This window comes from Ambystoma mexicanum, chromosome 11 (genome assembly GCF_040938575.1).
Source record: "Ambystoma mexicanum isolate Mex_15411 chromosome 11, UKY_AmexF1_1, whole genome shotgun sequence".
NCBI classification, from domain to species: Eukaryota; Metazoa; Chordata; class Amphibia; order Caudata; family Ambystomatidae; genus Ambystoma; species Ambystoma mexicanum.
In genome coordinates, this window is record NC_090934.1 from 685692187 (window position 1) to 685716749 (window position 24563).

General features: G+C 43.9%; 1 protein-coding gene and 1 long non-coding RNA gene across 4 annotated transcripts in view; one reads left to right on the forward strand and one right to left on the reverse strand.

Annotated features, from left to right (window-relative positions):
* Positions 1–24563, forward strand: part of ELP4 (elongator acetyltransferase complex subunit 4) — a 1964259-nt gene that overhangs the window by 9395 nt on the left and 1930301 nt on the right. The window lies entirely within an intron of this gene.
* Positions 2714–24563, reverse strand: part of LOC138503660 (uncharacterized) — a 501646-nt gene continuing 479796 nt past the window's right edge. Inside the window, exon 3 of the long non-coding RNA XR_011279682.1 lies at positions 2714–4821. This is a non-coding gene — a long non-coding RNA (uncharacterized lncRNA). The remainder of the gene's footprint in view (positions 4822–24563) is intronic.

Genomic DNA, 24563 nt, shown 5'->3' on the forward strand with positions numbered 1-24563 from the left:
CTGAACTCTGGCAGCTCGGTGATGCATTGCGGACTTGGCTCGCCTTCCGAAATGTAGGCCAAGCACCCGGAATTTTCACGGCAGCAGCAGTTCTCCTCCTCAGTTGGCATTAGCTCGCACCGATTGCACGTGCACCAGGTGGAGACGCCGTCCATGCGACATGGTCCAGGCTCTTCATCCGTTGACTGGTCCTCCCAACTGCCGTCCGAATCCCCATCGTTTTCTCGTGCTTGCCTTTCCAGTAGTTCCTCCTCGGTGTACTCGGGCTCGTACATATACGGCATTATTGTAGCCATTGTGTGGTAAAGAAAGTAAAATAATTTACAGAGATGGTACAGGTGTTCACAAGGCCTAGAAGCGGCGAAGGTAGCTGACCAGAGCACAGAAACGAGTCACAGAATACTCAAATTAACACAGAGAGAGGAATGGAATCGAAAATCTGCTGCTGTGTGTTGTGAAACGGTGTGTTTATACTTATTGAGGAAAGAGGCGTCCTGCCATTTCCATGGCGACACTTCATTAGCTGAGGCGCAGCGATTGTTGACACGAAACGTGCTTTGGCGTTGCGAAATGGGCAGTACGCGTCTGCTGATGTCAGGCTCAGGGGCGGGGGATTTGATTTAGTGCCGCAAAAGCAGGTCAGCCAGGGCGATGGGGGGAAATGATAGGATTATCAGAAAATGGCGGCTGATTTCGAGTGCGTTAATGGACGAAAAGTCGGGTAAGGTCCATAGGAAAGTTTTCTACGATCTACCGATGTATGCTTAAAAACACATGGCCGAACCGTAGGGACAATAAAAAAAAAAGTCCCGGAACTTTCCTTTTAAGAAAAATTTTTCCAAAAAGCAGAAAACATCAAATCAATACTTTTCATCATAGAAAAAAGTGAAGAAAATAAAAAATCGGCATCATAAAAACTGAAATAGTTCCATTCTGGATGGAGAGAATAAAACAGAAACAGTTGTCCATAGCAAATCACATTAATTTAACATACAATTCAAATGAGTGAGTTCGATCAGCCACAATAGTTACATCAAATTCATACTCCTTAATAAAAGCAGCCACCAATAGGCATTCCGAGACATTCTGGATTTTCGGGCATCTCATCCATACAATTTCATCTGGCAATACAATGCGATTCAATTGGTGTTTTCCCCAAAAACTTCTTCCTACGTTCAATCAGGACATTACAGAATAACATCAGATGCTTAGTTATTTCGGTTGATACATTACAAAATCTACAACCACTATTAAATTGAGAAATAGTTTTTTTTCTGAGTAAAATTCCCTTTGTTTGGAGCTAGTTCTAACAAAACTTTAGCATGATTTTTCTATAAAAAAGATTTGGAAACTCTGTCAACAAGAAGGGCAACCTCCCCCGTATTTTATGTTCATGAGACAAATGTCTCATAGATTGGTAGGAATGGGATAATTCAGTCATAGTGACCCAGTCTTGGTCGAACAGAGCTCTTTTGACTTTAGTCGGGTTTTCCATTCGTATCTTTGTCCATAGAAATTTCAGACAGTATTGCTTCACATTTCTGACCAAATCGGACTAAGAACAGTGAGTTCCTTGTAGAGCTCGCTGCACTATTAAGCGCTAATCCCACAACATTTTATAAGGAATCAGTGATGGGAGAAATCAATTTACAAAATAAAAGTAGCATGCGCCAATCAACACGTGCTCTTAGTGAGGTAATTCCCAGCTCAAATCTAATGGCTGCTAAAGGGATCACATTGGGTACCATCAATACTTTACACCTAAGCTTGGCCTCAATCCGATCCGGTAGTTTAAATATAACCTCATCATATAGTTCAAGGCCATATGTAAGTTTGGGAACAATTTTACCCTCTTAGGATATAAATGCTGGTTTAAGGGAAAATAGCCTACCTTTTTGATCTATTTTAATAACTTGATTCAGCAGCAAGGATGCTTTTTGTAATAAAATCTCTTGGATGTTCTACAGGTCTGGTTGTGCACTAAAATGAAAGCCTAGGTAGGTGAAACTAGGACTTGTCTTGATCACTTGTTTCTTCCCTTTCACATTAACCAACTGCTGATCAAGATTCGGTTTCACTTGCACACTTCTTTGGGCTTTGGCAATGTGGGTTTAAGCCATTTCCTCTTGGAGCCTCCTTTTCATATGGTACATTCTGAACTGCCTTCTTTTGGCTTGGGCAATTCAAGTTCTTTCTTAATTGCCTAGATCTATTTCTCTTTTGGCATTGGCAAGATGGTTGATCTTCTCTTCTATGGATATTGCCCTTTCTTGTCGTTGGCTCTTATTATTCCCCACAGTGTCACAATCGCACTCTTCTGGTATGATAGTCCTATTTTGTTATCTGCACCTTTTTAAATCAGCTTGGTTTACAACTGAATAATTAACCTGCTTTACATCAGTTGGGTATTTAAAAAAAAAATATATATATAAAACCTTCTGCCTCTTTAGCGTTATTTTGTTTCTCTTATTTCTGGGGTTCAGATCCCTGGACTCTGCCAGGGAGTGGTTACGGAGAGCTCCTGGGTCACAATGTAATGGTGAACTCGCCATGTCCGGCTGTATTGCTCTCCTCTGAAAAGTGCACGGAACTGCCATAAATCACCAATGCAATTATAGAGCAAATACTTCAACCCAAAAAACAGACGGACACAATAATTCACAGCCACGCACCCTTTAGAAGATAATCAGCTCTTTACGGCTATTTATTCAAAGATTACAGGTACATAGAAATAACTCATAAAACTAACATGGCCATAAGTAAAGAAAGCAAAAGAAATGCATCACCGTGAGCGTAAATATTGTCCTCATCTTGTCCCGAAGCGGCTGGAAGACTCCAGGGGGACAGCCAGGAAGAGAGTGCTACAGCTCACAGGAAGGCCAGACGGAGCGTCCTTCTCTGGCAGAAGTCTCACCTGACTCCCCCAGGTTTTCGCCTATATAGGCACTCAAAAAAAAGGAGTTAATTCTCGAACCTTCTGGAATTGCACCTGCGCAGTTGAGGGACAGTGTCAGTTGCCAGCTGGGTCAATCGAGAGCTCCCCCCCAAGGAAAGCAGGGCCTCCCTGCTCTAAAAACATGCTCCACAGAGAACAGTTTCCCAGCAGAAATGGCCTTGACTGCATACCAAGTTTGAAAAAAGCATGTTTGTCTCAGCACTGTGAATCTAACACTTCAGCAAAATGTGTGCAGCCTTTCACCGCAGAGTGAAGTAAATATCCAACATGGCTCCGAGCACTCCCAGAATGCATTGTGCTCCCGCGCCATTTTGAACTAAGCATAAATTGAGCAGAACATCTCCACCCTTTGGATATTTATCTTCCGTAGCCAGGTGGCACTGGAACTGGTCTCTGAAACCTACGAAATGTTAAAACTAAATTGGGAACACATTGAAGGCAACAACAACAAGCAATTATAATAGACAATATAATACAAATGCAAGCAAAAATATAACGTAGTGTACCCCCAATATCAGGTATCCATGAAAATAACCAATCCCACCAGTTTCTGTTTTGATTTTGAGATACTTGAGAAATGAGATCCCTCAAACCTCTAATATGACTTTCAATGGGTCGTGATTGGTCACTCAAATTGAAGCAACACATACCTTCAAAGGCATTACACCCTAAATTATGTTTCAGCAATAAGTAATCAACAGCAGCTCTGTTCTGCAAAGTAGCTTTTCTAATAACTTGACTATCAAGGAGCAACTCTTCTAAAGCTTGCAAAGTATGATTAAGACTCAACTACTAAACACGCTAATTTCATCAAAAATCTGTAACCTCCAGCAGCTAAACCCCAAACACCTACTAATGAAAGGGTTAATGCTAAAACCTCAGCTTCTGATAGCAAATGTACATGCGAATCACAGTCAGGAGATAATCCCATAGATTCAAAGGTTGACCTTTTACCTCAAGTTATCGCTGAGTGTAAAGGAAACATCATTAGTCCTAATCGAGTCAAAGCACATGGACCTCCAGAAATGTTAGCTGGAATATAAGTATATGTAATGTTACCACATGAAAAGAGCCATCCTGTTGGAAGTTTCACATGATTCAAATGACTAGTAGTTATTACTGTATGATTGCAAGACATAGTGTTATTTACACTGGTACATTTGCGTGACATTCGTGAACGGTCTCCTCTCGAATGTGGTGTGGTTGTATTGATCAGTTAACTCTATTTGTCTACATTTACCAATCTCTTGTGCTTTGCACGTCATAATATAACATACATCACCTTGGGTTACATTGTACGTGATCACACGTGTCAGATTTCTCCACTTCTTGTCGGTTTCTTGGCAGAAGCGGCAATATTCGTAGACTGAAAAAGATTGTCTAATGTCTGAGTCTTGAACTAAAGAATCATTATGTGTGATGCCGAAAATATGCTTTAAAACCGGAACAGGCGTTATCACCGCTACTAAACATGTAGTCAATAAAGCTTCAGCATTGGGTACATCAGATAAACAGAAATGTGATATGTTTAGCACTTGCTATGCTAAGTAGACCCACATATTTTCTTCTTGAGTGATCATAGGAGAGTGTTTCCTCCGTCCTACAAAGGGCTCCTGTACAACGGGCATCAAGGTTGTTTTCACTTGCTCCTGATGTGTTTGTCACAATTCACGGATCCATGTCTTCGGTCTGGCGGGCTTGTCGGCACTGGCATAGGGTTGCTTGGGGACAACATTATTCATCACTATCAGTATCCCCTTGATCACTGGCCCAGATGTAACATTGTTCACTGGTGGCAGAAGACTTTTTAATCCGTCCAAATGGAGTCCATTTAGTGCCACAGTCACACCAACCAGACCCAGGATCTACAAAGCAAACCCAGAAAAGAGATATCAGTGTTGCACATCACTCTCTTAGGTAACATTTGTCGGCGGGGACATATTGCCATTTCCTTCTACCTGGCTCCATGACTAAAACCACTTGATCTGTGCCTGATGCAATGACATCTGCTGGCACTGGTGGACCACTTGGCTGTTCCACCCACACCTTTGCACCCGGTATCATGCTGTCTGAAGAGCCAAAACCGCAATCCCCACGGGTAGTCAACACTGTAGGAGGCTCCCCTTTTTTAACCCACGGACAAGTTAATAGGAGTGACTATCAGTTGGGCCACTCGATCACCTTTGTGGATTGATACCAATTGATCCCCACTATTCATTATGATGACTTTAATCTTGCCTTGGTAATCAGCATCAATTACCCCTCCCAACACTTGAACTCCCTTCAATGCTAGTCCAGATCTAGGGGCAATCCATCCCATATTCTCTGGGGGAATCTGTACTCCAATCCCTGTTTCAATTACAACCATTCCTCTTGGGTCTAATCTGATTTCTTCATTCGAATGCAAGTCTACCCCTGCTGACTCTGGGGTTGCTCGATAGGGAGCTAAAGAACCTGGTGTAATTTCCCACTACAATAGTGTTTCTCGGACTGAATTGGGTTGAACCTGCAAAGTAGGAGTCATTAATCGCATCAACGGAGTTTCATGTTCATACACAGGTCTATTGTTCAACACCTGCACCGCATCAAACACAAGATCACGCCAGCCTGCTAGACTACCGTCTCCAGATTTGCGCAACTGTTCTTTCAGTAACCCATTCATTCATTCAATTAGCCCTGCTGCAGCTGAGTGGTAGGGTATATGGTATATCCACTCAATGCTTTTTTCCTGACACAATTCCTGGACTAATTTGCCTTTGAAATGCGACCCATTGTCAATTTGAATCTGTAAGGGCACTCCATAATGTAATATGATCTGGTCTACCAGTCTGATGGTGTTCAATTGGGTTGCACGTTTGCATGGCAAAACCATCAAATATCCCGAGTATGTATCTACAATAGTGCATGCATACTGACAACCTCTGCTGATTGGCATAGGACCAATATAATCAATCTGCCAAATTTGACCTGGTAATTTTCCTCTTCTCACTGTGCCTCAAACAATTTGAGGTATAGGTCTATGCAATTGGTGTTGGCACACGGGACACTGCAAAATAATGGTTTTCACTAGTTCTAAAGGAAGACTAATGCCTCGAGCTTGTGCCCACCTGATAGTAGCCTTTTCTCCAAGGTGCCCACATTTCTGATGGGCCCATTTGGCCAAACCCTCCATATCGTCATCCCAAGCCTCTGCATCCACTGAGGCAATCTTGGTGTGTTCATCTGCAACAGAATTAAACCAACGTTCTTCTAATGAATCTGTGGCACAATGCGCGTCTACATGATATACAGTGACTTCACTTTGTAACAACATCCCTGCAATATCTTGCCACAGTTCTTTTCCCCACAACTCTTTTGAATTAATTTTCCATCCATTCTTTTGCCAAATTGGCAACCACACTGCCAATCCATTTGCCACTGACCATGAATCTGTGTACACATAACATTGACCAGGGGTTTCTTGTTTCAATGCTTGGTAAACTGCGTAAAGTTCTGCGAACTGACTGCTCTTTCCTTTCCCTGTCGTTGTCAACATCTTTTTGGTTTTGGGATTGTACGACACTGCTTTCCAGTACCGCTCAGTTCCCACGTATCGGGCTGAACCATCCGTGAACCAAGCATGCTCTGTTTGTTCCACGGTCAAATCGCTGTAAGGTACTCCCCATTTCACAGGAGACTCACGTTTTTCAGGCACTTCGGTGGTATGTAATCTGAGGGCGGTATGTTGGCTACTTGTTCATGTAATTTTGCCACTCTACTCTTTCCTGATTTGGCTCTTTCTTGAATGTACCATTTCCATTTAATTATGCTGGTTTCTTGAGCATGTCCTCAGTACCCATTGCATGATTGGTATTTCTGGCCTCATCAATACATCATGGCCCACTGTCATTTGCTCAGTATCAACAAGAGCCCAATAACATGCCAGCAATTGTTTCTCAAACGGAGTATATGAGTTACCGGCATCAGGCAACTTACGACTCCAAAACCCTAATGGCACACGTTTTCTGTCTTGTTTCTGCCACACACTCCAGTTAGCATAATTGTCCTGTACAGATACATTTAATTCCACTTCACCTTCCTTTAAGGGCCATAAATCGAGCACCTGCTGCACAGTGTCTTTCGCCATCTCAAAGGCTCTCTGCTGCTCTCTTTTTTCTTTCTGCAATCACTCCCACAAGCACGCACACACCATCAAGGAAAGGGAAAAAAAAACAGCTTAACACAGTTCAACACCCACTGCCAACTTACTTTCGCTTGCAAGATAACCAAAGCCTATCTACGTTCAAACAGATTATTTGGAACACTTCATCACAAATAACCGTGCTCACAGCGCCATAATGTATTGCTCTCCTCTCCTCTCCTCTGAAAAGCGCACAGAACTACCATAAATCACCAATGCAATTATAGAGCAAATACTTCAACCCAAAAAACAGACAGACACAATAATTCACAGCCACGCACCCTTTAGAAGATAATCAGCTCTTTACGGCTATTTATTCAAAGATTACAGGTACATAGAAATAACTCATAAAACTAACATGGCCATAAGTAAAGAAAGCAAAAGAAATACATCACCGTGAGCGTAAATTTTGTCCTCATCTCGTCCAGAAGCGGCTGGAAGACTCCGGGGGGACAGCCAGGAAGAGAGTGCTACAGCTCACAGGAAGGCCAGACGGAGTGTCCTTCTCTGGCTGAAGTCTCACCTGACTCCTCCAGGTTTCCGCCTATATAGGCACTCCAAACAAAGGAGTTAATTCTCGAACCTCCTGGAATTGCACCTGCGCAGTTGAGGGACAGCCGTCGGTTGCCAGCTGGGTCAATCGAGAGCTCCCTCCCCCCAAGGAATGCAGGGCCTCCCTGCTCTAAAAACATGCTCCACGGAGAACAGTTTCCCAGCAGAAATGGCCTTGACTGCATACCAAGTTTGAAAAAAGCATGTTTGTCTCAGCACTGTGAATCTAACACTTCAGCAAAATGTGTGCAGCCTTTCACCGCGGAGTGAAGTAAATATCCAACATGGCTCCGAGCACTCCCAGAATGCATTGTGCTCCCGTGCCATTTTGAACTAAGCATAAATTGAGCAGAACACCGGCGTGTGCGTCTTTTCACCTCGCTGCCTCCAGGTCTTCTGCTTCGGTTTCCCTACGTGGCCCGGCAACCTCGCTGTAACTTCCCACAGACCGCATCTGTCATTATCAGAGCTATCCTGGCTCCCACAGCTACACAGAGCTCGCCTGCCACCGGTGCTTGTCAGACACTGGGAAAAACTGCTAAATGGTGCGCTTTCCACTGCATGACCTCTGCAGCTGAAGACTCTAGGATTGGAGACCCTCTCGGAATCGGCATTCAATTTACACCCCACTGTGGTCCTGGCGTCCTGACTCACTTCGGATCTTAGCTTCTGCCGCCAAGTCTAGGTAGGAAAACTACTCCGTCTGCTGCTGCCCTCCTTTATTGCCTGCACCTAAGGGGGCTTAGTTTTTTTTATTTTTATTTTTTTATTTATTGTTTTGGTTTATTTAAACCTTTACAAAAAATGTCATATAAATTCAAATTCATATAATCAGAAATTCATACTTACAGAGATGATTAAGATAAAAAAAAACGAATAAGTCAAATTAAGCTCTTTAAGAATAGATGGTATAAAAGGAAACACAACATATTCTCCATTTAAAATGTCTTCACAAAACTAAAATCCTCTTCGTGTTATGTCACAGAACTTTTTTTAAGAAAGCAATTAATCAAATTTTTAATACAATTGAGTCGCCATAAAGCATGTGTAACCATAATTGCTCTCTATACACTTGATTGATATTATTCACAAAATCCGAAAAATAAAGTATTCTTTGGGGAAGCAGAGTAGGACAAACAAGCAATAAATAAAATAAAGTCTCCTCCTCACCACTTAATCAACAGTATTTCCAGCTACCCAAACTCGGATATCGAATATTTACAATCTCCTGGGTTCTCATAACATTAAACCGATGACGCATAAAGCTATTTCTGAAAAATCTGCCGCGTTTTTTTTCTTATATAAGACTCTGGTTCGGATACCATTTCAAGAAAGAGACTGTTTGAGAGTATAATTTAGTATTCAGAATCACTGCGTTATTTTTGCACCAATCATTTGCTCTAACTAACTTCTTGACCTTATTTGGATTCTGGATCAGAATTTGTATAGATGATCCCAGATTCTGCAAAACAGATTCAGCATCAGTTCTAAGTTCTAGCATGAAAACCACAGGAATGTTATCACCAAATATTGAATGCAGAGCGTCCTTTTTTGATGTAATACACTTTCGCAATAGCGATAATCTTTTCCATTGCATACAGCTTTTCAGGGACTGCAATCCAAATTCATAACAAATTAACTCAATAGGTACAAATATAGGAATGTAGAACAATACACTCCTCCAAACAACACCCTCCACGACTTTTAAATAGTCTATTAAGTTAAGTGGGAAAAATTACAAACCATATAGCTGGCATGGCACCACCTTAAGACCTTCTGAATTTAGCTGCACCCTCTTCTTGATATTGGAGTATAAGTGAATGATTAAATCCAACAAACCCTTTGATGTTCCCAATACCAGCAGCCTTTGCCACAGAATAGCTTGGTCCACCAAGTCAAATGCCATTGACAGATCCACCGAAGCAACATATACAGGTAGAGCATCCTTGGACCAGGCTTTCCTTTGGAGGCACGTTAAAAGAAGCCCACCACAATCAGTACCCACATTTCTTGTAAAGCCTATTTGTCTCTGATCCAAAATATTGTTCTCATCGATCCACACCTGTATGTGTTCTAAAACTATAGACGCAAAGATTTTCAAGTCTGCGTCTGCCAAAGCTTTAGGCCTATAATTCATTGGGTATATGCGGCTTCCTTTTTTGAAAATGGGCAATACATATGATAAATTCCAGGAGGGAGGCATTTATTTGGTCCTGATGACATCAGAAAAGAGAAGGTTCAGTATTTTGGACCAAAGAGGAACATTCTGTTTCAGAATAGCATTTGATAAATTGTTGGGACCTGGTGTTTTAGAAATTTTGGAATTGATAATCCATCTTGAAATGTTTTCTACAGTAACATCTAAACACCATTCGTACATAGTGCATGACGATGAGCAATGACCTGTATTCACAACTTTATACAGATTTTCAAAGTACTCAATACAGTACAGTAATCGGGTTTATAGCCAGCTGTACTTGAATGGCTTCAGTACTGTTTACCAGAGACCAAAAGTTAAGCTAACATATTTTCACTGTCCCTCTGATGTAAAGCGGACCTATGATGCATCATCCAATTTTTGTACAGCTGTTTTATATGTTTAATCTTAGAGTAAAGTAACTGTGTATCTCCTCCTTGTCTATGTAGTATTTTTACTTCTTTACGTAGCTGAGCTTTAGGTTCCAGAAGCAACGAATCAGGTGCATGTTTGTTTTCGTTGAATCAGTATACCTGAGAGATCCAAGTTTGTCAGTTTATTTAGCTCATTCCTCAAGTAACCAGGAAAATGTACAACTGAATAATTGTTTTTTTCCCCCAGGCTATTCGAGTTATAATCATGGTTCCCACAAACTTTTGGGTCCTATGGGAAGTCAACTTGACTCTATTCCCTCTAACATTGATTTCAATCCCCTCACAATAGGCAGCCTGAGGGTCCATTCCAATGAGCCATTTTGAGTTCAAGGTGAGCATAGAATGATCACTGCATAATGATTAACACATCTCAAGTTCATCCAGACTGGCAGCCAATTGTTGGGAAATGAAAATATGATCTATTACTGACAAGGGCCCTCTAGCATGCCAGGTGGGTAAGTTGTTTGCAACAAGCTCAAGGCCCCAGCTATTTGCCAGGGTCAACCATAGAGCACCTCGAAGTAATTCACTCCCACTTTGGGAGACAGAATTACCCAAAAAGGCCAGCAACTCTCCAGTGCTAATAGATGCCTCATTGCAGTTATCATTAAAATCACCCGCTAAAATGATGAGCTTTGTTGCTTTGCATAGATCCATTCATCAATTACCCCACTCAGAGTATCCAGGGAAGTTGCCAACTGACTATCTGCATGATCTAGTGGGTTCCAGTAAACATTTATTATCATCAAGTCCATTCACCCCACATGAAGATCAACACAATAGGTAGCAATCAAGAAAGAGATTAAGATTTGTCAATCTGAAACTTTATGTATTGTAATTTCCTGTTTGTGTGCCGTCAGTAGTCCTCCCTTATGGCGCCCTCTCAAACCACAACTAGCATGCACACAGACAACCTTAAAACCATCCCATACTAAGTTACCTCTGGCCCAGGTCTCTTGCAGTAATATAAAGTCAAACTGCGCTTGCTCATATAATAGCTTTTCATTCGAGACCAAATGTGAATTCCCCCTAGAATTCCAGGGTACTAGTCAGAGATTGCCTGGTAAGCTAAAGAAGTTGACTTAGCATTTTTTATTGGGCAATAGATTCCCGCTTGGCCTGACCCCGACATTACAGCAGAATGCACATTGCCCAGAGGATTCTTATTAATAACACTAGGGGGATGAAAAGTAGTAATGTCAAAACCTTGCTTTTGTAAAGAACCCACCTCCTTTAATAACAAAGAGCGAACAAGAGGAGAGGTTATGACTAATATAACATAATCGTACCTATGTTGGTGAATACAATCAATCAGTTTAATATCGGCAGAAGAGATTAGGCCCGGTTCCGGTATATCCGAAAATAATGTAAATATGTAAGATCTGTTAAAGAATAAGGCCCACCCTCCTCAAACACATAATTCATGAACGAGACTGGGATGATCTGGAAACACTGGAGCTCTGAAACAATTGCCTATCTCAATGGGACTCTTTCTCTCTTACAATTTATTACTGGCTCCAGTATAATCCCCAGATTTCATCATAATTTCCTCATTGAAGTGATTTGTTTTATTATCAACAGGTCCCTTTAGTAAAGTGTCACAACTAGGGATGTTACTCCAATCATGAGATCCCTGGGAGTGGACTTCCTGTTGAGTCCTACTTCCATCTATGGTTAGGCTCTTTTGCCTTAGCACATTGTCAATTAACTGTCTTACCGAATCTTCGCCCGTACCTTTGTATGTCTGACAAGGTCTTTCCAATAAGGGACTAGCATTATTTGATGAGGTATTTGACACTGCTATGTTTGGTAAAAGATGACCCCCCCCCCTCTTCCCATAGCTGGCAGGACATCCTTAGTAGGAGGGTGGTTCAACTCAATCACACTAGCTTGAGGGTTGCAACGCAACCTTAATGAAAAGATATTTGTTTTTTCTTTTAAAAGGGTAATTTACACCTGGAAGGTCCCTAATAGGAGCACTAGGTGATTATTTTTTTTTCTCCAGGTGACAATGTCCCAAAGGGGATTACATCAACGTCCTTCCTCGTGGAAATGGGTCCTACTGATGTTGGAGTAACAGTTCTCGAAGGGTCTGCATGATTTTTAAATGTATCAAATATATCATTTACCCCAGACTCAATAGATTTTAAGTGCAGGTCAATCCTCCCTGTGTCCCTCTTCTTTTTCAGAGCTACAGATAGTCTATTGGAGCCCTCTTGATATTCACGTTGTGTGGCTCTATTGGTACAGGGTCTCTTAGACTGAGGTAGCTGGACCTTAGTCCTTTTTGCTCACTGGCTCCTGATAGCTCTGAATCTGAAATCATAAGACCTTCCTCCTGCACCGACTTTCATCTATCAAATTGCGTAGTCCCTTATACCTTAGGAACTTCCGTGATGATTTATTAATAGTTGTTTGTGCCAGTGGCAATTTATGTTCGTTTTTTTCTACCTTTTTTTTTTTTTTTTAATTTTTTTTTTTAGAAATCTTTACTTTAAATTTGGCAGATCAGAAGAGTGTGGAGGAGGAGGGTCAAGATTGGTTACCTCTACCATTTTATCTATAACTTTATTCCCCCTATTTGCTGAGACTACCTCGACTACTTCCTCTATAGGAGGTTCAATATTTGAATCTAACCCCCCGCCCCCTACCATATGTCCCACAGGTTTTTGAAAGATCGTAGATAGCTTATTAGGAAGTGTACACATAGCCATCGGAACTTCAGTCAAGAATGCTGTGTGCTTTCTCAATTCCACCGAAATGTTAACATTCAACAAGCCAAACACAAGCGCCAAGACAGCTAAAGCCTTCAATGGCAGTGCGTTTTTATCTATCCCACATGACTGGGAGCTATCCAGTTGCCCATCAATTACATCATGATGTAGGGATAATCCCAACAAAGCGATTTCCCCAGAGAGGAAAATTGGAGGGGTATCCAAAAAAGAGAAATCTAGAGCCTGTTCACTCAGAGGTTTCACACATTCTTTCCCCGGTACAGAGTTATATGCATTACCGACTGCCTCTAAATCACAGTCTTCACCAAAAAGGGGTTGTGATTATTCCAAACCGTCAACTGTATGGATGTTAATTGGCATTATAGGATTATTACATTCACTCGAGCATAGTTGAGCACATTCCAGCATATCCTGATCATTTTCGGGAGACGGAGGAAGAGGCATTGCTGCTGCTCTAGAGATACTAACCTTGCGCGTGTTGGGAGGAGCAGCAGCAGCTGACATAACATCCTTCTTAAGAAGTGACATTTATTTCCTCATTTTTATGAACTACAACAACTGAAGACCCAGAGAACACTGCCCATAGACAGCAATCCCGGATATTATGCAATAATTTACAGATTTCAATGTAATCCCCGAACACTGTGTTTGTAAATCACGGTTATAACACAAACTGCACGCCACGAGCCACAGCCCCAGACTAACAGGCTGACAGGCACTCTGTCGCACTCTGTGTGCGCGGCCCGTTGGCTAAGTAGTTATCGGCTCTGGCAAGGGATTTGGCTTCACAATACTGAAGCGTTCCAATGTATCTACAGTTGAAAAAGAGATGCACAGTGAATACGAGTACTGTATAATAGTAAGACAAATGTCAGTTGCCTCTAGTTAGTCCATGTGAACAAAGTACCATTTAGTAGAAGAAAATAACGTTCAACTTGCGTCTATCAGGAAGTGCTTCCGGCCAGCATTTTTAGGCACAACAGGCACTCTGTCGCACTACGTGTGCACGTATTAGTATGCCTCGCAGTCCTCCTCAGGTGTGGGCCATTATTCCTAATTGACTGCGACTTGCAGTCTTGTGCCTCTGCAGTCCTTATCTTCGTCCCAGTATTTTGGGAATTGAGACTGCAACATCAAAATCAGCTTTTTCAATGAAATTATTATCGCCAACTTCATTAGTCTGCTTATACCTATTCCCTAAAGGAGTACCATAAGGATTCCATGAAGTATTTGGCTTTTCAGAAGAATGGGGGTTCCCAGGGTTTAAATTGATCATATTTAAAGGCTCTTCTTCCTTTTATTTATTGTGCATTAGTAAAGCGCTTATACAACAAGTAAATTGTTTCAAAGCGCCCAGAGGGCAACAGGGAGCCAACATGGGAAAGAAAAGCAAGCATAACAATGAAATAGAAAGGCAGTCCTACTAGCCCTGTGAGCATTCAGAGCGTGCAAGTGCAGGGGGGGGTGAGGTGTGGGGGGGAGGAAGTGCTAGGAGTAGTAAGGATGGAAGTGCTAGGGAGTATGTTACATGAATGGCAGAGATCACTTGGTGAGACGTGGTGAACTGCAATAAACAAGTAAGTGCAGGCCAGTGATGGAACAGGCCCGTGGGCGCCTAAGTCAAGTGCTGGGAGTGGCCGGAGGCTGAAGGCGATTGTGGGGGAAGGTCAGGACCCAGGTGGACACATAAGGGCCCCGGTCACCAATCTCAGCAACTGTGGGGTTTAGCAAAGGAGGGAGGGGGGCAAGGAGGAGGTGAAAATTAAAGTCTTGAGGAGCTTCCAGAATTTGAGGAGATCAGCTCAAGATGAAGAGGAAGGGGAGGAGGCTGTTCCAAAGGAGGGGGCCAGCTGAGGAAAGCGATTGTCCAGCAGTTCACTGTTTAGCGAATCGCTTGTAATTTAAGGAAGAGGCTGCTGCAGTAGTCCAGCATAGAGAGTACCAGAGCTCTGGAGACATTGAGCTTCTAGGGAAAAGTGAGGAAAGGAAGGATTCCTTTGAGGAGGTGAAGTTGAAAGTGGGACTTCTTGGCAAGGTCCTGGATGTGAGGGAGGACGGAAAAGAGGGGTCAAACATGACGCCAAGGTTTGACTTCAAATGATGGAGAGGGCGGAGAACCCATAGTTGGTGGCCAACGTTAGGGGATGAAAGGGGGAGCAGGAGTCCCAATGGGAAGGATCTCAGTTTTGCTACCATTGAGGCAGAGATCATGGGAGGCACACCAGGACTGAATGGGCGATGGGCAATCAGGAATGACGGAGGAGGTAAGGAGGGGATCAGGGGGAAGTTTGAAGAAGAGTTGTGGGTCATCTGCATGACACTGGAAGTAAGAGTAGTAGGTGGAAATTAGGCGTGTAAGTGGGGCAGGGTAGGTGTTAAAGAGCCAGGGAGAAAGGTTGGAGCCCTGGGGGATGCCACAGGTAGAGATATAGGTTGGAAAGGAGAAGGACCCCAGGATAATCTGTGAGGGATGGTCACTGAGGAAAGAGATCAGATAGTCCAGAGCCCACTCCTAGGTACCTAGGATATTGTGGAGCTGTTTTATGAGGATGGTTGACCATGTCAAATGCAGAGGAGAGATCAAGTAGAATTAGAACGGCAGGAGAGTTGGAATCAAGAGATGCAACCAGTTCTTCACACATGTTCAGGAGGGCAGTTTCCGTACCTCTGGATTCTTGGAATCCGTATTGATGGTCATGAAGGCAACCAACAAGCTCAGTATGCTGGGTCAGTTGGGGAAGACCACCTTCTACAAGAGTTTCCCAAGGAAGGGGGTGATACAGATGGGGCAGTAGGTAGTCAGACAGGGCAGGTCTGCAGAAGGTTTTTTCAGGAGGGTGTGCACAAGAGAGTGCTTACGGGAGGAGGGGAAAGACCCAGTAACAAAAGGGTGATTGCAGAAATCAGCAAGTGCAGGGGCGAGAGAGCCAATATTGTCCTTAATAGTTCTGGAAGAACAGGGGAGAACTGTTTGGAGGAGACCTTCATAGAGCGGACGACTCTAGTGACCTCATCAGATGTGATAGGAGAGGAAGGCAGAGGGGATGGGATACCATAGGTGACAGAAGAGGTAGGGGGAGAGAGAAAGGCTAGGGTGCTCAGGATGTCCTGAGTTTTTTTCAGTGAAGCGAGTGGCCAGTGCATTGCAGAAGGACTGGGCCTGAAGAGGTGAGGTGGACACTGCGGAAGGATTGGCTAGTTCCCTCCAGATTTCAAAGAGTTCAGCAGTGTTGTTGGATGCACCAGAGACGCGAGCCTGGATGTGGGCCCTTTTCTTGGAGCAAATGGAAAGTTGGTATTGCCTTTGGAGCAGGTGACAGGCCAGTTTGTCAGAGGGTGAGCCTGAGGGCAGCCATTTCCGTTCTGCAGCTCTGCACTTGCTTTTCAGGGCTGCAAGTTAAGAGTTGTACCAGCTGTTACGCTTGAAGGTGTGTTTCAGACAGATCCTCATGACTGGGACAAGAATGTCCATGGTGTTAGTGATGGCAAGATGGAGGTTACTGAGAGCAGAGTCTGAGTTAGTCTGCATTGGGGCGGAGGGGGGGATGAAGGTAGATGTGAAGGCAGCAGCTGACACTTGTTTCATTGGACGGATGTTCGTGAACGAGGTTGGCAGGGCTGGGGGAGGTGCAGTCAGACGGCAGAGAGGACCCAGGTGGAAGGAGAGCAGAGAATGGTCTGACCAAGAGAGTGGGGTGGTGAGTGGGGAGGAGACCAGGAGGTCAGTGTGGATGATGGCATCTAGAGTGTGTGTCCAGCCTAGTGGGTAGGACCAGAGGGGAGAATGGAGAGGCAGAGCGAGGTGCAGAGGTCACGGAAGAGAGGATGCCGTGACTGTGGAGTCCAGGTGGATGTTGAAGTCGTCCAGAAAAGAAGTTTCAAGGTGGAAGAGAGAAGAGAGGAGGAGAAATCAGCCCATTCTGCGAGGAACAGGGTGGTAGAGCTGGAGGCCTGTAGATGGTGACGTTGGTCATGGAGGAAGTGTGAGAGATGACCAGTATGCAAAGCAAGCTCTCGAAGGGAGGAGTAAGGCTGGGTGGTTACGAAGGAGGAAGGACCTACTCAGGAAAGATCAGGGCAACCCCACCACCCATATGGTTAGGGCGAGGCTTGGAGAGGATCTTGTAGCCATCAGCGAGAAGGAGTCAAAAGCACTAACTGAGCTGGCATTGAACCATGTCTCAGTAAAAGCGAGGATATTGAGGTCAAGGTCATCAAGGAGGAAACAGATGTCGGCATAGTGTTTGATAGCATAACAGGCATTAAGTGTGGCTAGATGTAAAAGGACACGCCCTTTAAAAGGTTTTCTGAGGAAGGGTACAGGGGTGTGGTACACCAGTCGGAGGAGGAGAGGACAGAGAGAGTTGAAGGAGTAGCAGGTGTGGGAAGGAAGTTAATGAGGGATAGCAAGCACCAGCCAAAGAGGAGGAGGAGGAGGTTTGGTTGAGGGCCCTGAACCAAAATAGTGCCCTTGTGATAGACATTAATGAAACACCTGGATGATGAGAAGCCTGCCAAGAGTACTTCCCATCTAGTGCCACCATTAATGGGTGAAGATGTGAGAGGAGAGAGAATAGAGATAAGATGACTAGTCCATAGATCTGGAGAAGGGACAGAAAAGAGTATATCAGTGAAAATCTGTCTGGAAGTTGCGCTGACACAGGTGTCTGTGATAGGTAGGCCAGGGTTAGTGGTCAGGATGTCTTATTTATTTTTTTAAAGCTTTTTTTATTCCACACTTTGTGGAATAGGGAGGATAGTTGATGGTATAGCAGGTAGAAAAGATAGGGGAGATGGAGAATGCCGTAGGACGTCAGAGGTTAGGATTTAACACGGAGGAGGAACTGCACAGCACAGTTCAAGCACAAACTCACCAGGTGGCCTAATAGCCAAGGGAAACAAGAAGACCGATGCAATGGAGACACTTTAGTACCGAAAATGGGGTGCAGAGATGTTAAAAGCACACCAGGATTCAAATTACACAGAGGTTCAAAATGCATAGAAGGATGGTTAAGTATGGCAAGAAAGGCCTTGGCACGGCAGGTTCATGGGTTGTCGGAGTCAGTGAGAGATGCATACAAGGGTCTGGGACGTGAATCACATGTGCTCATGGTGGTATAACAACCTCAGAGGCACAAGGACGTGGACTAGTTGGCTGCATGCTGGGTAGCTGGTCCGCGAGGTAGAGAGGTGGTGAAGCGCAAGATACTGTGGCAGGCCCTCTGGTCCCTTTGGCCTGGACAGGGTCAGATCGGGGGGGGGGAGGGATCATGGCCCTTAGATGAGGTCCTTTCAGGTGGGCCGGCGTTTGGCTGCCTGGTCGGATGAAATAACAAAAAAGGGAGCCAATCGGGCTCGACGACAGTGCATCTGAGGATGCAAAAATCAGCTGCTCTTGTTTCTCTGGGATTCATGATATGATATGACAGAAGTTATTTATAAAGCGAATGTACACAATTGTTTATATGCGCGACCAGACAAGGTGGGGGGACAGAAGGAGGACAAAACCATGATCTTAATAGGCCTTGGGTCATTCAGATCGTGCAAGTGTGGGGAGAAGTGTCAGGGCGGTGGGGAGGGAGAAGTGCAGGTAACTCAACAAGTGCTGCCATAGTGTGGCTCATGAGTGCAGAGAGACATGGGAATGTAGGGTTGCAGATACAGACCCTTAAGTGCTAGGGGAGCCCGAAGGCAGTGCAAGGGCAACTGGACATGGAGTCTGGACTCGAGTTTCAGTAGGTGGCCAGTTGACAAGTGTGCAGAGCAGTCTGGGACATCAGCAAGGAAGAGGAAGAGAGAAAGCGGAAGTGAAAAGGAAGGCCTTGAGTTGCTTCCGGAACCGCAGTGGTTCTGCTCAAGTTTGCGAGAGGCACAGAGGCTGTTCCAGAGGGAGGCCCCAGCTGAGGAAAGAGATTGACCCCCCCACCCCTTCTGCTTGGAGAAGCGTCTGACCCTCAGAGAGTTGGAGATGGATGAGCGGAGGGCTCGAAGTTGGAGGTAGTGCGGTCCCGGGCCCCAGAAAGCCTTGTAGACGATACAAATGGTCTTGAACTTGATTCTTGCAGCCACAGGGAGCCAGTGGAGTGATTTCAGAGCTGGAGAGATCAGATCCCTGGGCTTGAGGCCAAGGACAAGTCTTCCAATCCTGTTCTAGATCTGTTTTAAAGGTCAAAGAGTAGAGACAGGCAGATTCAGAAAGAGGCTGTTGCAATAGTCCAGCCTACAGAGGACCAGAGCTCTGGAGACAGTGAGCTTCTGTGGGGAAAGTGAGAAAAGGCAGAATACCTCTGAGGAGGTGCATCTGATAGTGTGACTTCTTAGAGAGGTCAGAGATGTGAGGAGAAAAGGAGAGAGTGGAGTCGAAGATAACACAAAGATTTTTTGCCCCACAGGAAGGAGCAGGAAGAAGGCCCAGGATGGGCGGCCAGAGAGAGAGGAAAGGAGGGAGCAGGTGTCCTGATGAAGAGGATCTCAGTCTTACTGGCATTAAGGCAGAGATAATTGGCAGCACACCATTCCTGAATTGCGACCAGACAGTCTGGTATGAGAGAAGGAGCAGAGGTGGCTGAGAGGAGCCTGGAGGAGAGCTGGGTGACATGTGGGATATTTTGACCCACTCAGCTATGCTTCACTACATCACTTTGCTGAATTGGTGCAAGAAACAGCACAAAATGGCTGCGCTGACCCCTGTGCGTGCCAATATCCCTAAACTGCATTTTTCAACAAATAGAAAATGGCTACACCGCCCTGCCAACACACATTTCAGGTGGGGTAAAACAGAGTACTCACTGCAGGAATGTGCCAGTGTGCTCTGCAACATTTTACATGGAGCAAAGGAAAGAAGCAGCATTACTTTGCTGTAAACCCAAAATGCCTCTTTAAAATGTTATCTTTTCAACCTTCAAAGTGATGTTTGGCGCTAAATTCATCAATTCCTCCGGAACCACGATGATCAAAAAGGCCCTACAGTGCCCAGGATCATTCTTGAGTCTCAGAGGAACCGGATCTCATTTGAATGACAGCCCCTATCAAAAGTATCTTTAGAAAAGCAAACCAAGGACTGTGTTTTCATTTCCCATGGGAAACACGGCTATTTCTTTTCAACAAGTATCAAGAATCAGCTGTCCAGAGAAAGACTCTAAACCGAGGCATGATACATGTATCCATGCTGCAAAAAACTCCAGCACTCAAGGAAAGCAATGGAGCTGCCCAAAGTCTGTATTTGCTGCAGAGGAAAACCGAATTTAAAGAAATAAGTTAAATGTGCTTTTGCCTGAATGAAGAGCAAAATCACCTATTTTTAAAGTATATTATTGTGTAAAGGCTTGATTAGTTAAGAAATGTAAAAGAATTTACTACTGTTAAATATCCACCTACAAACTGTTTTAATTCCATAGGTTTAAAGTAAAGATTTAAAAGGAAATCAAAGCTATAACCCAGGCTGAGTTGGCAAACTATATAAATAACCCTGCTCTGCAAGTTGCTATCCCTGAGAAAGGTTGACACCTCAAACTGCTGGCACAGGAAAGGCTAATTGCTAGCTTGGAGGCTTTGAATACCCAGGACAATGGGATTTTCCAAGTCGGCATCAGACATTCGTCTTTGCCCCAGGCTAAGACAATAATAGGCTCAGACTCTCACCTTTCAAGTGGGAGGGGCAGGAAACCTCAGTCAAGGGAGAGGCCTCTCATTCTGCTTCAAAGGAATTGACATTTGCTTACACTTGGGGAAAATAAAATAAAAATGACAAATGACATTTGGCGTTTAAAAAGCCTATTTTGTGCAACTGAACTTTCAAGACATTTAACTTTGCCACAAGAATGAGGAAACATCTGAAAGTTGGTAGTTTTAAATCTAATTTTATGCTATTCATTTGAAGACTTGGTAGGACTCAGTACTGCATAAGGAACAGAAATTATAAAGAATGACTGATTGTGCGGAAAATATTAGTGTTGCAAACATAACATTGTGTACACATATCCCAGGGGTAATTGCGCAAAGATGTACGAAATTGGGAAATGTTAGGCCAAATATTTCATGGTTAAAATTGCCAAAATGTAGCAGAAAGTCATAATCGGGACTTGGGATTTGGATTGAAATGTGACCCACAAATTATGTAACCTGGGTATCTGATTTTCTCAAAGGTTCTAAATGCATAAATATGTATTTTTGGGAAAGTTTGATTTTGGTTCCAGTGGCTAGGGAAGGTTTCCGGACATTGTAAAAGTAACACCATAAACATGACATCCTTTTCTGTCATCCAGTCAGTGAAAAGCAAGGCGGAAACTGTGCTCCTGCCCAATCCTAGCATTAGGGGTGTGGGTAATAAGCCTGCCCCTGCCATATAATTTAGTGATGTCATTTGGCATGATAAACAAGGGAACCTGACACTCACAGGAAGGACTGATTCCTGACTTCTCCCTGATTTTCTGCATGGCGTCTTATTCCTGATTTCTTCATCCTTGATCCTGATTCCTGATTTTCATTACAAAGCAAAGGCCTATGCATTGCTGACTCCATTTTCAGCTAGGTCACAAATTCTGAAGCAATCCCAATAACCCAAGGGAAGCATTTTGAACCAGTCTGGCTTGCTGCTACTCAATGCAGGCCTGCTGCAAACTCGCCATCCCACTGATCTCCAGTCTCCAGTAACTAGAAGTGCAGTCCGGTGACCAGAACCACCCACCTGATCCTGTTCCGCCCGATTTGCCCAGCTGTCCTTGATTAGACTCGATCCGTGTGATGACCAGAACCCTTGACGGTAGAAAATCCTAAATTAAAGTGGACTGTAAGTATTTATTAATAGGAATCAAAGCAAACCATAGCATACCTTGCCTTGCTTTGTCCTATTCCAATCTCTAAACCATCCTATCCTCACCTTAAGAACTTGTAACATTGTTAGAATCCTTATTGCCACCCTCCCTATGATTCCTTGCGCTAGTGCTAACTTCTTGAAATATTTTGTCTTGCAAAATCCTAAACCCTTAATTCTCCTTCGGGTAATCGGACTGGGTCCGCCAGGGCCAGCGCGGAGGTGCTGGGGTTGGTTCCGCGGATCAACTCTAGAGCTTGCTGTATTTCAATCTGGGTACCTAACCTGAATGCCCTAATGTAGAGCATAACTTTCCTTGTAAAAGTTGATTTCTGTTTTCTTTTTCGCACCTTTATTTTCCAAAAACGCCTCTCATTCAACATTGCATAACACACTCAATTTAATAACTCAAAATCAGTATATTTCACCTGTTTTTCTTAAAAAACGTTTGGTTAATTTTAGGCGGGAAAAGTTTTACACGTGTGATTTTCAATTATTTTCAAACTTCCATTCGGATTTAAAGTGTTTAATTTTGCTCAAACTATAGCTCATGATAGTTAGCATCTTTCCAGTGTTGCTCCCATAGAAACTTATACTGATTTAAGTATTTTTGCACACTTTGCAATGTTTTGCTAAGCCATGTTTTAATGTCATTTTAAAAGTGAAAGATTTCAAACCAGTTTTTCTCTCTTTTTTTGGGGAGGGAAGGTTGTATTCAAATTTAGTAAAATGTTCTTTGTTCCTGAATACCTGCTTCTTCATTATGAATACCTGCTTCTTCATTATACTAGAATTGCTTATTTGTGGGTTGAGGAATATGGCAGGGGGAAATCCTAATTTAAGTGCTATTCTTTCAAACAAGCCAAAAGTGTTCTTTTCTCTGTGTTTTAATTTGTGTTGCTAAAGAGTGAATTTAACTGCCTTACATACCTTCTTATCTGTTATTGTCACCGCATTGGTGATTGCTGCTCCCTATTAAAAGTGTATGTTTGTTTTTAATTTTAAATAAATAAATATTACCTTTACCAACCAGCCTGATTCCTGGTCCACCGTGACCTGGGGTATTTTGAGAAGGGGTGTGATATGAGTGGTATATCGCTCAGAATATTGAACCTATAGACATAATAAAAGAAGCATTTCAGATGTGCGCTGCATACTAGGCTGAGACCAGGGTGTTCCGCCTTATTGAAATACTTAAGTCATCAGCATAACACTGAAAGTTAGAGCAGAATGTAGCAATGCGGTGGGCAAGAGGTGCCAGATAGTGGTTGAAAGGCCAGAGAGAAAGGTTAGACCCCTGGGGAACACCACAAGTAGAGAGAGAGAGAGATAGAAGAGAGGGAAAACCCAAGTTGGACCTGGGAGGGTCAGTCTGTGACAAAGGAGGTCAACCAGGCCAGGGCCTGACCAGTGATACCCAGGTTGTTGTGGAGGCGATTGAGTAGGATGGCATGGTTGACCGCGTTAAAGCAGAGGATAGATCATGGAGAAAGAGCACTGAAGTAATTTTAGAGTGAAGATTAGAGAGCAAGTCTTTAGGGGTGTTCAGGAGAGCAGTTTCTGTGCTTCTGCCAGCTCTGAAGCCGGACTGATGGTCATGGAGACAACCAACAGATACAATGTGCAGATTAAGCTGGGAGATAGCCAGCTTTTCCAGGAGTTTGCTCAGGAAAGGAGTGATGGAGATCCGAGGGGATAGTTAGCCGGAGGGGAAGGATTGGCAGGGGCTTCTTTAGAAGGGGGTGCACAAGGGAGTGCTTAAGGGGGGAGGGTAAGGTTCTAGTGGCAAAAGAGTGATTGCAGAAATCGTCCAAGGCTGGAGCAAGGGTGTCAATATGGTCCTTGATGGTTCTGGATGAGCAGGGTAGAACCTCTTTTGACAAGGCTTTCATAGATCGTACTTGAATAGGGGAAACGAAGAGTAGAAATGGCCGAAGAGGAGCCTGGGGTGGTAGAGGAGGAGGAAGAGGAGGTAGAGGAATAGAGAATGGACAGGATGTCCTGAATTTTTGTGGTGAAATGAGAACCCAGGGCCGTGCAGAGGGCCGGGGTGGGAACAAGAGAGGTAGAGGCTGAAACAGGATTGGCCTACTTCTTGCACATTTTGAAAAGTTCGGCCGGCTTGTTAGATGCCGCAGAGATGAGGGCTTGGATGTAGGCTCTCTTCCTGGAGAGGACAGAGTCTGTACTGCAGGCGGCAGGCCAGTTTGTCAAGGAGTGCACCTTCATAACTGCTTTCATGTCGCTGAATGTTATTGATTTTGAAAGGGTTTTTATTATTCCAATACCTGACTGCCTGTGTGATATGATATGATAGTTTATTTATATATCGCCTATACACAATGTGTTTCAAAGTGCTTGTAATTATCTCCTCATAGTCTGACGGTCAGTTTGAGAAAATAAAGTTCTCTCTGACAGCAAGCCATTACATATTCCGGTAACAATGATGATACCTTCCTTGAGGGAGACAAATACTATCTTCTCCCACAAAGTCTTCCTATTCCCCTGGGGCCCCTTCTCCTCCCAGGTGATCCTTCTGGCTAATACCACTCCCAGGGTCAGGATCAGAAAGTGTCTGCCTTTCCCTGGCCACCTGGCAGGAGACTCTAGGTAGGTTTTTGTGATGACTGTGCAGGATTCATCAAACCGCCCACAGAGTCGGAGAAGCCCGAGAAGGATGCCACGCAATACGAACCC